This window comes from Crocodylus porosus, unplaced genomic scaffold (genome assembly GCF_001723895.1).
Source record: "Crocodylus porosus isolate Cpor-Errol unplaced genomic scaffold, CroPor_comp1, whole genome shotgun sequence".
Lineage (NCBI taxonomy): Eukaryota > Metazoa > Chordata > Crocodylia > Crocodylidae > Crocodylus > Crocodylus porosus.
In genome coordinates, this window is record NW_017728914.1 from 35,473,729 (window position 1) to 35,488,465 (window position 14,737).

Genomic DNA, 14,737 nt, shown 5'->3' on the forward strand with positions numbered 1-14,737 from the left:
GTGCAAGGTTTTATGATCTTCTCTCTGATGGTAGCTTAGCTCAGAGCATCTCGGTCTTAACCTGGATCCATTGTCATGTCACCCTGAGCCTCCCGGCCAGTCATGCTTCACTGTGCGCAAGGAGTACGCACAAAAGCAATATGGGAGGAGCGCACCCACATTATTTTCACTTTTATACCCCTAGTTCTCAGAGTTAAGAATATTCTTTCACCTTGGGAATATCTTTTCATCTTTAATAATAATGCAGACATCTTCCTGTCCAGTTTAAGATATGTGGCAGCTAATTATAACTGGTCAACTCCTCACACTGGGGGGATAATAGCGATGGTAGGAATTTTTTGAAAATGTCTTTTGCGGTCCAGTAGTTTCCCATGCTATTTCATTGGTATGGAATTACCACCCAGGAAACTGCCTCCATGCATAAAACAGTAGGAGCTGCTCTATTACTAGGGATATTTGCAGCAAGCCTCTTCAGAGTAGCTGTTAAATGCATAAACAATACTCCGGCGTCTCCTCCGCGAACACTGCCATTTTATTACTTTAGTCATCCAAAGGAGCAACAGAAATTATCCTTTAATTAAATGGACTGCATGGGATGGGTGAGGCAGCATTTCAGTTCACGCACAGCAAGACCAGACTCAAAATTCACTCTGGCCCTAACAGGCGCCATTTATTTCATCTCCGCGTCGCAGGGCGCTAGCTCTTACCATGTTGCCTGCTGGAAGCAAGAAAGATATCATAATTTGGAGGAATCAGTGTTGTTGGGGGGGCAGGGAATCAAAAACAAAGTCAGACAAAACGGGGAATAAGGTAGAGGTACGCCGCTCCCAAGAGGGTTGAGAGCGCGGGACCAAAAAGCTTGTCGTTATCTAAACACAACACCGGTACATGCAGAGGTGGAGTCATTTATCTTTAAGTAACAGGCTGACCTATTCAGAACTGTAATTTTAATGTAAGGCTAACCTTTGAAAATAGATCAAGTGATATAAATTATTAAGGAGCAGGCATTCGTCAGATAGATGGTCTCTATTAGTAATTTTATGCATGAGCTGTTTCTTTCAACTGGAGGGTTGCTGTCTGCAGAGAGAGAAAGTGAAGAAATAAGTTCCCCTTTTCCCTGTGCGGCAGGCTGATTTCTTCTTCAGCAGCACTTTCCCAAGAGACTGAAACAGGGTCTTCTTTTTTCCCGTCCTGTGTGATGTCCCAGTGGAAATACTTTCCCAACCCAGACTTTTTTGGGATGAGCTTAAGTCACTGGTACTGCTGTGCTGAAAGGCTGCTCCAGCTGTTGAGGGGCTGTTTGGCTATGTTGCATTTCCTTTTCTTTTATGGAGTCAGCTGCCACTCTGTGTGTGCATTTGGCTGGGATGATGTAGTTGGGGCTGGTCCTGCTTTGAGCAGGAGGCTGGAGTAGATGTGACCTCCTGAGCTCCCTTCCAGCCCTCTGTAATTTCTATGATTATGCAATGTGCAAAACATCTGCTGAAGAGCAGTTGATGCCTTGTTGGAAAACATGGGCAGAGATCCCTAGCTGAGGGGGAATATCCTTTCTTTGCTATCCCTGACTACAGCACCAGAGCCCTGCTAGATCTGAGGCTGCCTCTGGAGAGCTCACTGCAGCTGGGGTCAGATCAGGTGCGTTTCCCCAAGAAGATCTGGTTGAGAAAGAACTAAAACTCATGCTTTTGCTGGAAGTTTGTCAAAATGTTGACCTGCAGTGAAGAAAGGATGAATGTAATTAATGTATGTAAGAAAGGATTAATGCATATGTGCTTAAACCATTGCAACGTTCCCCATGTGAGGCTCTCTCTCTGGCCCTGTTGTCTGGGTAGGATATGGCACTGGGATGTGGGCCCTGATGCTCCATTTCCATAACTGGTATAGAAGTGGGAGAAGCAAAAGTAGCTTCATACATAAATTGGAGCAGCCGTGAGCCCTGTTTCCTCTCCCATTGGCTCTTGTGTTTGGCCTTTGCATGGGATCCTCAGTGAGGGAGGGTCCCAGGATGGAGTCATGTCGGAGTCTGCAATATGCATGGGGAAGTATGTGCAACTGAATCACTGCTGCTGTTAAATCCAATGTCAAGTGTAAGGTTTTCCCATTCCCCACCAAGTCCCAGCCCCTTTATTTTCCCTCAACTATTTGGCATTTGAATCCTACACAACACTGGGAGGGAAAGGTAAGTTGTGGGTCCAGGGTAGTACCCAACAGTTGGTCTATTGTGACGTTTTGATTCACCTGGGAGGCGAGCAGGCTATGCACTGCAAAGTTTTTGGTGTCTGAAAACTCCCTTGGGACCCATCAGGCAATACAACTGTTCCCAGCTGGAAGTGCAGGCTTTTAGTTGAGGCGCTCCACCAGCCAGCTGGCTTGAGACTTTGCCAGTCATGTGCGCACTAACATCCCCTTTTCTCCCAACTCCTGCCTCTGGCTCTCATCCCTAGCCACCCTCCCATCTCTAAACCCAGGGCCCATAGAGTAAGGTTCCCTAGGGATTCAGGAGTTGATGGCCCCGTGGAGGAAATATCATCAGGCAGAAAATATTTATTTCCCTACGTCTCCACTCCTACCCTTCTCGAAGCAGCTGTCAGCGTAGGAGTTGGGAATAAAAACATTACTTCAGCCCCTAGAAATTTTATAAGCCTTTATAATCCCTCCTTTCCCCACTCTCCATTCTTCACGTGGTTTATCATCATACTGGCAGAGGACGATGGTTCATACTTGCTCCCTGGACTGGCTGGTTTGTGGCTAATTCACAGCCCCGTCAGAAACGTGACCTTGGGTAAAGTCTTTTACTCTTTCTGTTGTCCCCATGTGTACAATGAGAATAACACTGTCATCTTTTCCTATCTTTATTTATGGGGTTTGTCTACCCTGAAAAATTGCATTACATTAGTACAGAGGTTCCCAAAAGTTTTCTTATTGTGTACCCCCTTCCAGATTTACCAACTGCCTGCATACCCCCACCAGCATACATTTTATATTTTAGCATCTTAAATGCCAATTATTATTATAGTGAAAATTAAGTCCACCATTATGCAATTTATCCCACGTACCTCTCAGAGATGTCTTGGGTACCCCCAGATGTATGCGTACCACACTTTGGGAACCCCTGCATTAGTAGATAACCTACTTCAGTTGAAGACTGGATGTTTATACTGCTTTTTGCCTTCTTTAAGACTCCTTTACACTGCTAGAATAGTATAAAGGGGCCCTGGGATAAACAGGAATTGAATCTCTTGTACAAATGAGGAACATACAGTTTAGCATTGTGTTAGGCGGTTGTGCCCCCAGCGTTGACACAGACTTGCTAAAACGAGCCTACGTTTGCCACCAAAGGCTGAGTTGGAAGGGCTAGAAATTTAGGATTTCCACTTTACAGAAAATTGCAAAATTCCCAAATCCGCTTTTGCTCTGAAATAGGAACTGGGGGAAAAAAAATCATTTTTAAAATTCCTTTTTTGGGAAAAAGTTTGGAATTTCATTTAAAAATGAATCCAACTGGAGATGTACTTATCTTTCATTTAATATCGTGAATCCTTTGATGGCATGTCAGCAGCAACACTGCGTGGTGATCTTTCACATGATATCAAGTCATGATAGACAAGTTTAATAGCTAAAATTAGAAATAATAGAAAGAATATTTCATTATGTTTTAAAACTCATTAAGGGCGCCTGCCACTAAGCACAGATTGAAACATCAATATTGTAGAAAAATAATTTCAGGCTAACACAAGGGTACTGTAAACAGCTCTTCTTGTAATTAGTACACCGCGTGCTTATTTGAACAAAAATTTTCAAGTGTGCAACTATTTCACTTACAATAGGGACAGGAGGGACTTTGATGCGTCATGTTTTGTTTCCTAAAAGTGGGAACTCCCTTCAAAGTGTGAGAAACCCAGGAAACAATAGCTTATTTTGCTCTAGCAGTGAAACACGGTGCTGTATTATGATGTGAAATGCCAGCAGTAACGGATAAGGGCACGACAGGTTGATAACGTGCCATGAGTTACTTGTGACACATTGGGTAGTAACACCCGAAATAGGGCATATCGTGGAAAAATAAAATATAATGAAGTCGAAACAGAATTTGTGCATTCCGTTGGGAAATTTTGGCAATTGGTAGGGTTATGTGAAAGGCTGTCTTCCTTGCAACAGCGTTTTCCAATCAGAAATTGTTTGGAGGAAAATGTTCCAGCTAGGTTGATGCTAAGTCACTTTGTAATACAGCATGGGCTGTTCCTCTGGCTCAAATGTGTGTCTTTGGAAGATTAGTCTTCCGCTTGTGTTAGGGCATCTCGGTCTCTGAAATCCGCTTCTCACTACTATGAAGGAAGCAGAGTTCCTGTTGAGCTGATTATAGACTAAGGCTTTGTATCGCTCTCTCCCCAAAAAAGAAATGTCCCAGTGATTAGGACAAAAGCATGGGGTAGGCATCAAGACTCTTGAGTTATTCTCCCCCTCTTCCGTTGACTTGCCACGCAGCAGATTAGCTTCTCTTTGTCTGAGCCTGCCTATCTGTAGAATGGGCATCCTAGCATTAAAAGAGCTTGCTACAGTTTGGGGCACAGGCGGACTTTTTGATGGCATTCATTGTTACAGCCTTGGAGGGAGCTGTTGGGCTTAATTTCCCGAACCATTTTGAGACGCTCGGCGTGGGGGGCAAAGTGCCAGAGTAGGGGGGCTCTTATTTTCATAGATTTCATAGACATCAGGGCTGGAAGGGACCTCGGGAGATCATCGAGTCCAGCCTCCGCCCCAGGGGCAGGAAGTCAGCTGGGGTCATAGGATCCCAGCAAGATAAGCATCCAATTTGCTCTTGAAGGTGTTCAATGTAGGTGCTTGAACCACCTCCAATGGCATAGTTTTTTAGGGTCTGGTGTTGTTTTGCATACAGCGCTTTGTGAATGCATGGCCTTGACCGACTTCAGAAATGCAGGAAGTGAGGCCCTGCTTTTGTATCCTCCTGCCTTCCTAATTTAATCTGGTGTCTAACAGACTCTTCCCGGTTTTTGTCTTGGATGACTTTACTCCAGCATTTGCTGGGCTGTCCCCGTTCAGTGCTGGGAGCCGTCAGGGAACAGCCCGATTTCTGACATCCAGTTATTGATGACAATTGGTAAGATTTAAGGATGATCACTGTACCTACTTTGGGTCGCTTCTGATCTCACCCTTCACCACGTGTTTAGATTGGCAATTGTTTTACATTGCTGGACCTGTAATGTTAATATTCTTTTCTGTTGATATTACTTTTAAGGAATATTAATCAACAGCTCCTAGGCACGACATCTTTAAAACCTTCCACTCCTTTTTTTTTTTTTCCCCCAAACTGTGAAGGAGCACTGTTGAAGTCCCCCTGGGTAAATACAGCTTAAAGTAGTTCATACATTTTAATTAGCAAAGAAATCCACAGATAAGGACGAAACATTTGTCTTCCGCAGGCAAAACAGAGGAACATCAGGCCCACAGGTAGCATAACTTGGCTCCAGAGAGATTCCATTTATATCTCCTAATCTAAATCCTAAGAAAGCCTTCCTGATAGCAACAGCACACGGCCAGCCAAAAGTTACAGGCAGCTCCTGGTTCTTCTTGCTGCACAGTGTTATGATTTCCTGCACAGGGAAAAGCAGAGCATTGCTGCTTTGTCTAGGTGCATCCACATATACATGTGTGTTACTCCCCATGCATTTCACGTATGGGACTTAGTCTCCTGAATGGCCCTATGTGCTCTCAGCAGGTACCAGATGACACACAAAGCACATTTTATTGCTAATATTGGTTAGTTCCTCTGCTGTGTCAGACTTAAGGTCTGCTACATTTTTCTATGTGTTTCTAATGTTAGGCATTAGCAGGTTCTGCTGCTCCCCAGGTCTTCTTTGGGAGCCACATACTCCTCGTCGGTGGTGGCAGTCCCTCACGGTCAAGGATGATCACTCCCACGGTGAAGCAAAGGGTTGTAAATGAGTCTGTTGATAGCAAAAAGGCCGATCCTAGAGCTGCAGACGCCTGGCAAGCTCTGCAGGTGGTTTTACAAAAACAAATTGTAATGATGATTGCATTACAGTTAAAGGCAGGGTCAGACCAGGAATTTGTAGGTCTTGTTTCTTCTCCTTCCACTCCTGTTGTTTTTCTGCCTCCAGAGCAAGAAGGTTTTCCTCAGCGTAAGATGTACTTTCTTTTAAGAAGCATTGCTGTGTAGCCCTGTCCCGGGCTAGTTTTTCCCAATTGGTGGTGTCAGTGCCACACCTGTGAATATTCACCTTGAGGGTGTCCTTGCAGCATTGCCTCTGGCCCCCGCGTGCCCTGCCAACACTTCCATGCTGGGGGTGTGAGCGTCAGTGAAGACGCAGGCGTTTGTGCAACGAACCTCCCCCTTTATGCCGAGGATCTTCTGGAGGTAGCGCTGGTGCTGGCGCGCTGGGCTTTTCAGGTGGTCCCCGTAGGCCACCCAGGCTTCCCAGCTGTAGAGAAGAGTTGGGATTACCACAGCCTCATCTAGTAGGAGCTTTGTTTGAGTCCACCATCTCCTATGCTGGGGCTGACATTGGATATCGGACCTCAGAATAGGCAGTTTTGTAGTAATACTGTTCTTTGCAGGGTCCCCAGCTGAGCCATCACTCAACCTGCATTCTCTGTCCGTCTCTCTCCCCTTCCTTTTAATAGCCCATCCTCAGTCCTCAAAGCCCACTGACACTCAGCTGGTGAATGGTGGATGAAACAACTTCTTTGGGGTCCGCCACAGCTCCCGAACCAGGCAGAGGAGCCGTCCAGCAAAGCCTTGACTGTCTCTTCTCTTAATGGGCAGGAGAGAAGATGGGAGCTGGGATGAGAAAAACATGCTTTAATGCCTGGAGGTAGGGCTTATAAGTGCCTTATCTCTGGTGCTGGTAGGTGCTATGTAGCCACAAGCAAAGTGGGAAAGCCTTTGTCTTGTCCCTGCTTTTTGTACAAAGAAGACACGTATTAGATCTAATGGGGCTGTTGCGATGCTTACTAAAGGGCTAACCCCACTGCTCCCTCCTCCTCCTGCCCCTTTCAATACAGGTGTCCAAAGACTGCAAACTGGTGAGAGGTGGTAGCATAGGTGACTGATGAGTGAAGCTTGCCCGGGGGATCTGCACGCCTTGGATGCGGTGGAGCTTGTGCATTGGTGTTACAGGGGTGGGAGGATTTGGTGGAAGATCCCGCAGAGACAAAAGTCCCCTGGTGATCATCCCTGCAGAGTGGCGGTGTGGGAGCCGGGGGCTCTTCTGGCATCTCACATAGTAGTAGGCGGCGCAGCCTTGAGAGGAGCCTTGTTTTCCACCAGGACTTTCAGGGTCTCCAAGCTCTGGTTACTTGGGCTATGAACCGGGACAGCTACTTTTCCCTCTGTCGCAGTGAACAGCCTTGAGACAGAGAGGGACAGTGCATTTCCAGTTCTGCTTTGTAGCACAGCCATCACATGGCCTCGCACGAGAAACAAGGCCCAAGTTTGTGAAAGCTGGGGACTTCTTTTGCATATGGGTCACTGAAGATTAAGTTCGGCAGGAAGCATAAGCTTTACTACGGGGAGATTCCTATATTCTTCTCTCTCGGTGAGAACACTGAATCAGGAATATCACTGTTTCACTCCCTTCTTGCCTTACAAAACGGCTGCAGTGGTTATAAGTAGCCCTAACAAGAGAAGAGCAGCAGTGGTGCCAGTGCTAAGAGATGCACATAGTTTCTGACGGAGGCGGCTGTCCAGGACGCTGGCATACGTCTGCTCTTAGTGTGTTGCTTGTACACACTTCGCTGGATCACACTGCTGTCACTTCCTAGGTGGGGGCTTGGGGATGATGTGCGGCCCTGGGCTGTGACAGCCAACCGCTGAACTCATGGCGGTCCCTTAGGTGCTGTGCTCCCAGAGGAGACCGAACACGGCACAACATCTGAGCAAGATCCAGCGCAGTGTCGGGCGTGAGGGCAGCCTCTTTTAGATCCGTGCATAGGTGTTGTATAATTTAGCAAGCGGAGCCTTGCTGAATGGCACCGTGCCTAATGCATGCAAGATTTATTTGATTTGCAGACATTCCCCAGGTCCTCGAGTCTGGCTGAGCTCTGCGCAGTATATGAGCTAGGTAAGGAGGGGGAGGCAGATTTGGCTGTTTGCCCATCTCTGTCCTCTTTGGATCCTAGGAGCTGACTTGCACCGCCTCAGGGCTGCTCTCATTTACACCAACTGCCAACAGTCCCCAAGGGCTGCTACAGTGGCTGGGGATTGCCAGAGGGCAGCTGCCCCTGGCTGTTTGCCTTTCCCTGCTGCGTGCACCATGCAAGGGGTGTTAGCACGAGGGGGCGCAGAGGGAGCACCACGCACTTGTAGATCCTGCACCTGCCCAATTCTAGCCCTGGGGCTTGGCTGAGACAGCCCAAAGGCTGCAGACCAGGGCTGAAGACCTGCGCCTCAATGCAAGTCTTTCAGCGAATGCAAGATGCGTTGTCCAGGTGCTCCTTGGCAGGTGTCTTGCAGGAATGCATGCTAGGGAAAGGGCTGCATCAGGAAATGCAGGAAGGTACAGACCCGTTCACCTCTGGCGGGCCTGTTGGGAAGCCTTTCAGTGTGGTTTCCCTGAACCGAGCCGATGCTGGCTCCTGCCTACTGCAGTAGACAGTATTCCCTTCATCAAACCTTCCAGCTCCTTGGCCAGCCCCCAACTGGCTTCTTTGGGTATCAGACAGAGGCTGATGGATGGGCTGGTGCAGAGGAACTTGCACTGTAATTTCGCACCTTCTTTAATGTCAAGAATTAAAAAAAACTCCAAAAACAACAACCCAGAAAACCCAGGAGCCTGAAATTAAGCTCCTAAATCTGTGTTTAGACATCGGCCTGATTGTCAAAAGAAATGAACACTCAGCAGCTCTCAGTTAATACATTGGGTGGGAGCCTAGCTATCCCTTTAGAAGTCTAATTTCAGGCTGGAGGCTATTTCTGAGCCTATGTCGTCTTGAAGAAAGAAGTTAATTTCCAGGAGTCTGAACCGAGAAACTGTCGGTAGGACAGGCGTGCTCTGGAAGAAAGTTTGCAGTGTGATCGTTGGTGGAAGCAATAGAAAAACAAATTGTAATGATGATTGCAGTGATGAGATCATCTTGGCATCTGTTAAAGGCCAGAAAGTCTTAGCTTTTTTCCTCTCCTCAGTGCCCTCTGCCCTTTTCTTGATAGATTTTACATCCAATTCCATTTCATAATTTTTGCAGATCCAATAATCTACATGTAACAGCAATTTTTGTTTGGTAGCCACAATGTGAAAAGATATTTAGGGGACTGTACCTCTACTCAGGCTTCGACATGGAGAATTAAGTTTCTTCAGAACAAATGGCTTATTTTGAGTTCACACTGTTTTGTATATAATTAGCAAGTTGGTTATATTAACTCAGCTGACAGAAGATATTACTGATGTTGTCAGCTTCCACTTGTGTACACAGAGCTTTATTAATTTCTTTTTTGCATGTGAACCTCTCTGTCAGCAGTAAATATGGAACATGCATGTCATAGTAATTTGGTGTTTGCTTCACTTATCAGGAAATAACATACTTGTTGCAGACAAATAAGAGCAACCAGGGACCAGGCAAGTCTTAAGGGTTTCTTTTGCCACTACTGGCATTTTATTATGTTGCTTAGTTACTGCAGATCTAGTTTCTACTTCAAGAACAGAAGTTATTTTTAAATGTCTAATGAACATCTTACCTGGGACACCCAAAGCTGTTCTGCGGTGGGCGTAGCATGGAGAGGCTGCGGGCAGCAGGAAGGAACTGGAGAGGCCCTTGATACAGAAATCCAATCTAATATTCAATCAGCTCCCAGCACTACATCTGATTACGATAAAGCATAAAGGACTGGAAAAAGAAAGTATCAAGTACCCTCAGTAGGACAAATAACAGTAATTAAGAATCAGACAGACCACTGCTATTTGGAGAAGCAGAGGTCCCCCCCCAACCATGCACTCGCTTGCGTGAGAATACAGGAAATTCAGAACGATTGTGGCTTTCATTTGAAAATCCCTCATTCTCAGCTCAGGACCCCTGAAATATAAGTTGTGAAAGAACAGGGCATTTTGTGGTGGCTTGATGGGACACGTGGCGTTCTCCTTTCCCACGGGATTCCCAGTCTCTTTTTGCATTATCAGACCAGTTCCCCATCGTGATGCTGTGGCTTCCCCGGAGAGACCAGTTACACAGACAGGCACGTCTTAAAAGCCGTGTGAAAGTTGCTCTTTGGACCCAGGACCCAACTCATTGCAAGGCCAGTGCAGAGCACCCCTACTCCTACTTCTTGATTACTCAGGAGGCTGAGCTTGCCTCTAGCCCAGAGGTGAAAAATAACTGGGTACAAGGCAAAACTGGGACAGAGTTTTAGTCCTGTTTAAGTCTGCAACATGAAAACAGTCTTCTGTTAGCCAGGAAGGCAACTGTATGAGTTGAATGAGTTGCACCTGTGCCAGGCTTCCCACCTCTCCTCAGGTGAAAGAAATGAGCCCAGGCCCTACGGGACAGAAGCCCAGGCCTCAGATCTGCTGGATTAAAAGGCAGCTTGAGGGTAGGGAGATGCTTGGTTCAGACAGAGCAGTAAGGACTTGCTAGGTGCCAGCTGGAGAGACAGGCCTGGTGGAAGCTGCCTAGAGCAAGAGGCAGGTGTGGATGAAGCTCTTCTTAAGGGCTAGTGAGTGGCAGGGAGCTTCTGGCTCTGAAATGAACTTTCAGTTTATAAATCAGTTTTTTGGGGGAGGGGAGAGTACCCCAGAAGCATCAGTGGCTCTGTTTCTGTGCAGAAATAAGGAAACTGGGGTAGTGTTGACAAGCTCCAGTGCAGCAGGAGGTAAGACCCTCATTACACCACATCTAGCTCAGTGCTTATATTCTGCCTCTGTTTTTACCCACTTTCCCTGCTTTTTCTATCTTTAATATTCTCTTTCATTGCATGAGTATATATCTTTATGTGGGAGCTCTTTGCTCTTGGTTCTGTTCCCATTGTAGTTGGTGAACCTCTACTGTCCTTCTAAGATGCGATGGTGAGGAGTAATACTGTATAATGGAGACTGCATGTTTTCTTCTTGTGGTGGTTTTGTATTTCTTTCCTATCTGGGGTTGAATGGCTTTCTCCAAGTATCTGGTCTTCACACAGAGGATCCCTGGAGATGCCCCATCTCAAACCAGTCTCGCTTTCCTGCTGCCTTTCAGCACCCTTTCCCCTTGGGAGGGTGGGGGGAAAACTTTTTTTTCCTCCCCCATCATCTGCATCTTGGTCTCAAACTCTTAAATTTCCCATGATTTTTTTTTTTTTGTATGCCTGGGAGGTGAAAGGCTGCAAGTACTGCATGTGTAGGGGCTGGCTGGCACTCCTGTCTTCAGGCTAACAACATAAGCAAGTGGTAAGAGGAGAGTCTGAATCTCTCCCATGCAGAAGACTTGCATCTTTAGCCTCTATGCAACTTGCCTTGTTGTGAGGAGCCTCTTCTAGCTCCCTCTGAAGGACTTGTTTCTCTCTTTTTAAACAGTTGAGGGCTGCTAACCTGTAACCCTTCTCTAAAACATTGGTTTGGACAGGGCTGACTCTGCCTCAGGCAGGAGGTTGGACTAGATGGCCCCTGGAGGTCCCTTCTAGCTCTACTTCTCTATGAATCTGTGATGAAAGGATGAGAAGCTGTTCATTGCAGCACCTGCCTTTGTTTTTCTCCCCCAAAAGCTTATGCAGGAATCTGCAGACCTCTTGCTTTAAGGAGCTGTGCTGGGGAGGCCAGAAGCCTCCTTTAGCAGCTGCCCTTTATGGGAGGGGGGGAAAAAAACAGCCCAACAAACCATGGTAAATGTAAGCCAGGCCCTCTGCACAGAGGCTAAGGGAATCAGGTGTCCAATTGCTCTGGGGTTTTAGAGCCCAGCTCCCATAGCATCCTTGCAAATCTGTGCCTTAATAGGGATGAAACCAGCAGGGAACCATGGAAATGAAATGAGGCTTTCTAAAAGCCTCTAAAATGTAATGAAGACTATGAACCTCTTGACACAATTTTTTAAATCCATCCTTTAGCATCCAAGAGGATTACATGCCTGCTCCAGAACTTGATGGGGCAGCTTACAGATGCTGAGGTCCTCTTGTGGGATTTAAGGGAGTCAAGGGTTTCTCAATCGGGTCTCCGACCTCTTGATTTCCACGTCATCCCCCTAGGCAGCTCCAGTGGTAATTGGATAGGTGGGACACTCCCCAGGGACTCAACTGAGGTTCAGGTATCAGCTCGGGTGAAGTGACTGGGGGACTGTCTGTGAGTTTTCTGAGCCTGAAGACTCGGTCCCCCTGAAACAGGCTGCAAACTGTATTCTGAATATTGAGCTCCATTCCCTTTTCTGTATTTTGTTGGTGTGTTTTTCCCCTCTAGTGGTAGGAGGAAAAAAGTCAAGAGAAACTCTTGCTGTGTGGGGTCACTTGACTGCAGTGATTGTGCACCAGGATGACTTGGGTGAGAGTTACCTACCTAGCCATGTTGGTCTGAAGTTGGGCAGAAAGCAGGGAAGATATTTGCACTTTCCATTTGGGTTAGTTTTATAGAGACATGGGCTTTCATAAGCTGCAGCTTGCTTTGTCAGAGGCTAATAATTTGGCATCTCAGGAAGTAAGCTGCTGCTTGTGAAAGTTAATGCATCTCTGCTTTCTCTGGTCTATAAGGTGCCAATAGGCCAGGTGATCCAACTTGAAAGTGATACTCTTGTGTTTATGGTTCTCAACTTTGGTGCCAGAAGTTGCCTTTGATAATGGCCAGGACTGTCAGTAAAGCTCTAATTATGGAAATTACTTGAGAGCCTGGAAAATTGGGAAGTGCTTTCTCTCAAAGCCCACCAGATGGGCTCTTGCTTTCTAGAGATCCCAGCACAAGGGATGATACAGATGTGCACGAGGAGTTCAGACTAGCACTGTCTTTGCTTGTGGGGAGTAAGTTCACAGCAGTGTGAGGGTCTGGCACTCTAGCCTTTCAGCATATTGCCCCAAACCCAGCCATTTTCAATGGGACTAATACTGAGCTAGGCAGGCAAGGTTCTTTGTTTAAATCTGGTACCTTTTATTAGACCCATTCAAATAACTGGAAAAATTCTGCTTTTGGGTACAAATGCCTTTAGTAAGGCTGGGGAAGCGTCTGCAGTTGGTCTGTGCTCTTCCTGGATGGGCTGAATAGTAAAGAAGCTAGAGGCTGGTCTGCATGCAAGAAAACCATGTCTGCCTATGTCCTTAGACCAACACTGCTGCAACCCATACCCCTAATACTGATCTACACTCTTGTGAGTCGAGAGCCAGCATCTGGTGCCGGTGTCCATTTTGGAGTAACATTTGACATCAACGGGAATACTGCAGTTGCATACCAGTATAAACCAGGTCAAGGAAAAGGCCCTTGTTTCTTTAGCAAGTAATCATGTAAAGGGGGTATATCAGAAAATGAGGTTTTTCAGCGTCTGTGCTGTTCCAGACCAAGTCTATTATTGGTGTCATAAAACACTGGCTATTGGGTTATGGAATGAGAAGATAAAAGAATGAAGAGTAATGTTTCAGTTAATAACTCCTTAATTTGTGAGAGCAGAAATTCTTATTCTTAACTTAAATTCTTGATTATACATATTGAGGGTAGACAGCAGAATAGCTCATGTCATCGGGTGGGGAGTGATGGAGGCATTTTACTCCACTCTTCCACAGTGAGTATAATTTGGTGACTTGCTTGGGCAACTCGCCTGTTTTAGCATCAAGGTGAACAACGACGTGGTAGAGAGAGGACAGGGATGCAAAATGCACGCTGATTAAGTTGGCTGTGAGTTGTTGAGGGAGGAACTCCATCCAATACCTCTCCAGATTGGCTGGCCAGTATGGAACAGGAAGCAAGCCAGTAGCTGATGTTCATGAATGTGTAATGGGTAGATTTGTGTAGTAGGAGGCTGTTCCTTATGTACCATTTCACCTCAAAGTCCCTCTGGAAATAACCTGGGAAAGTTCTTCACCGCCCCCTTGCAAAATGGATGGATATGGGAGAATGGAAATGTGTACACTGTATTTCATTCTGATGCCCAGACAACGTTGGGCTAGAAAAGCAATTTCCAAAGTGAGCTGTGCTATTCTTATTTTATAGATCCTTAAAATGGGGTAGAAAGTGAATTGCTTGTCTGAGGGCTGCAGGCTACAACTAGGAGCCAGGACTGAGCCAGAGACTTGTTAGAGTGGAAGACTATTCTTTCAAGCAAAAGTTTAAATGTGGGCAATCTGGTGGTTGCACCGGAGGAGAAAGCAGACCTCTTTAACCAATTCTTAACTTCTGTTTTCTTGTGCAGGGACCGGGACTTCCCCACTGTGATGCAAGACGGACTCGAGGGGAACGCCTCCAGACCTCATGTGGGGGAGCACCGGGTTAGAGAGCTTCTGGAGGGGCTGGACATGTTCAAGTCGGTGGGTCCAGATGCTCTCCACCCCAGGGTGTTGAGGGAGCTAGCTGGGGTCATTGCAGGGTCCTTGGCACGGCTTTACGAGCACTTGTGGTGCTCCAGCCAGGTGCCGGATGATTGGAAGGTAGCCAACATGGTCCCCATCTTTAAAAAAGGGAGGACCCAGGCAACTATAGGCCTGTCAGTCTTACCTCAATCCTAGGGAAACTCTTTGAGAAGATCATCATGGAGCACATCTGTGATGGGCCGGCCTCAGGGATGATGCTCAAGGGCAACCAGCACAGTTTCATTAGGGGTAGGTCAT

The 14,737-nt window shown here is 46.6% G+C and overlaps 1 long non-coding RNA gene across 1 annotated transcript in view; it reads left to right on the forward strand.

Moving 5' to 3' along the window:
• The first annotated feature begins 10,758 nt into the window (after positions 1–10,758).
• Positions 10,759–14,737, forward strand: part of LOC109310304 — a 5,618-nt gene continuing 1,639 nt past the window's right edge. Inside the window, exons 1-2 of the long non-coding RNA XR_002101192.1 lie at positions 10,759–10,840; positions 14,124–14,245. This is a non-coding gene — a long non-coding RNA (uncharacterized LOC109310304). The remainder of the gene's footprint in view (positions 10,841–14,123; positions 14,246–14,737) is intronic.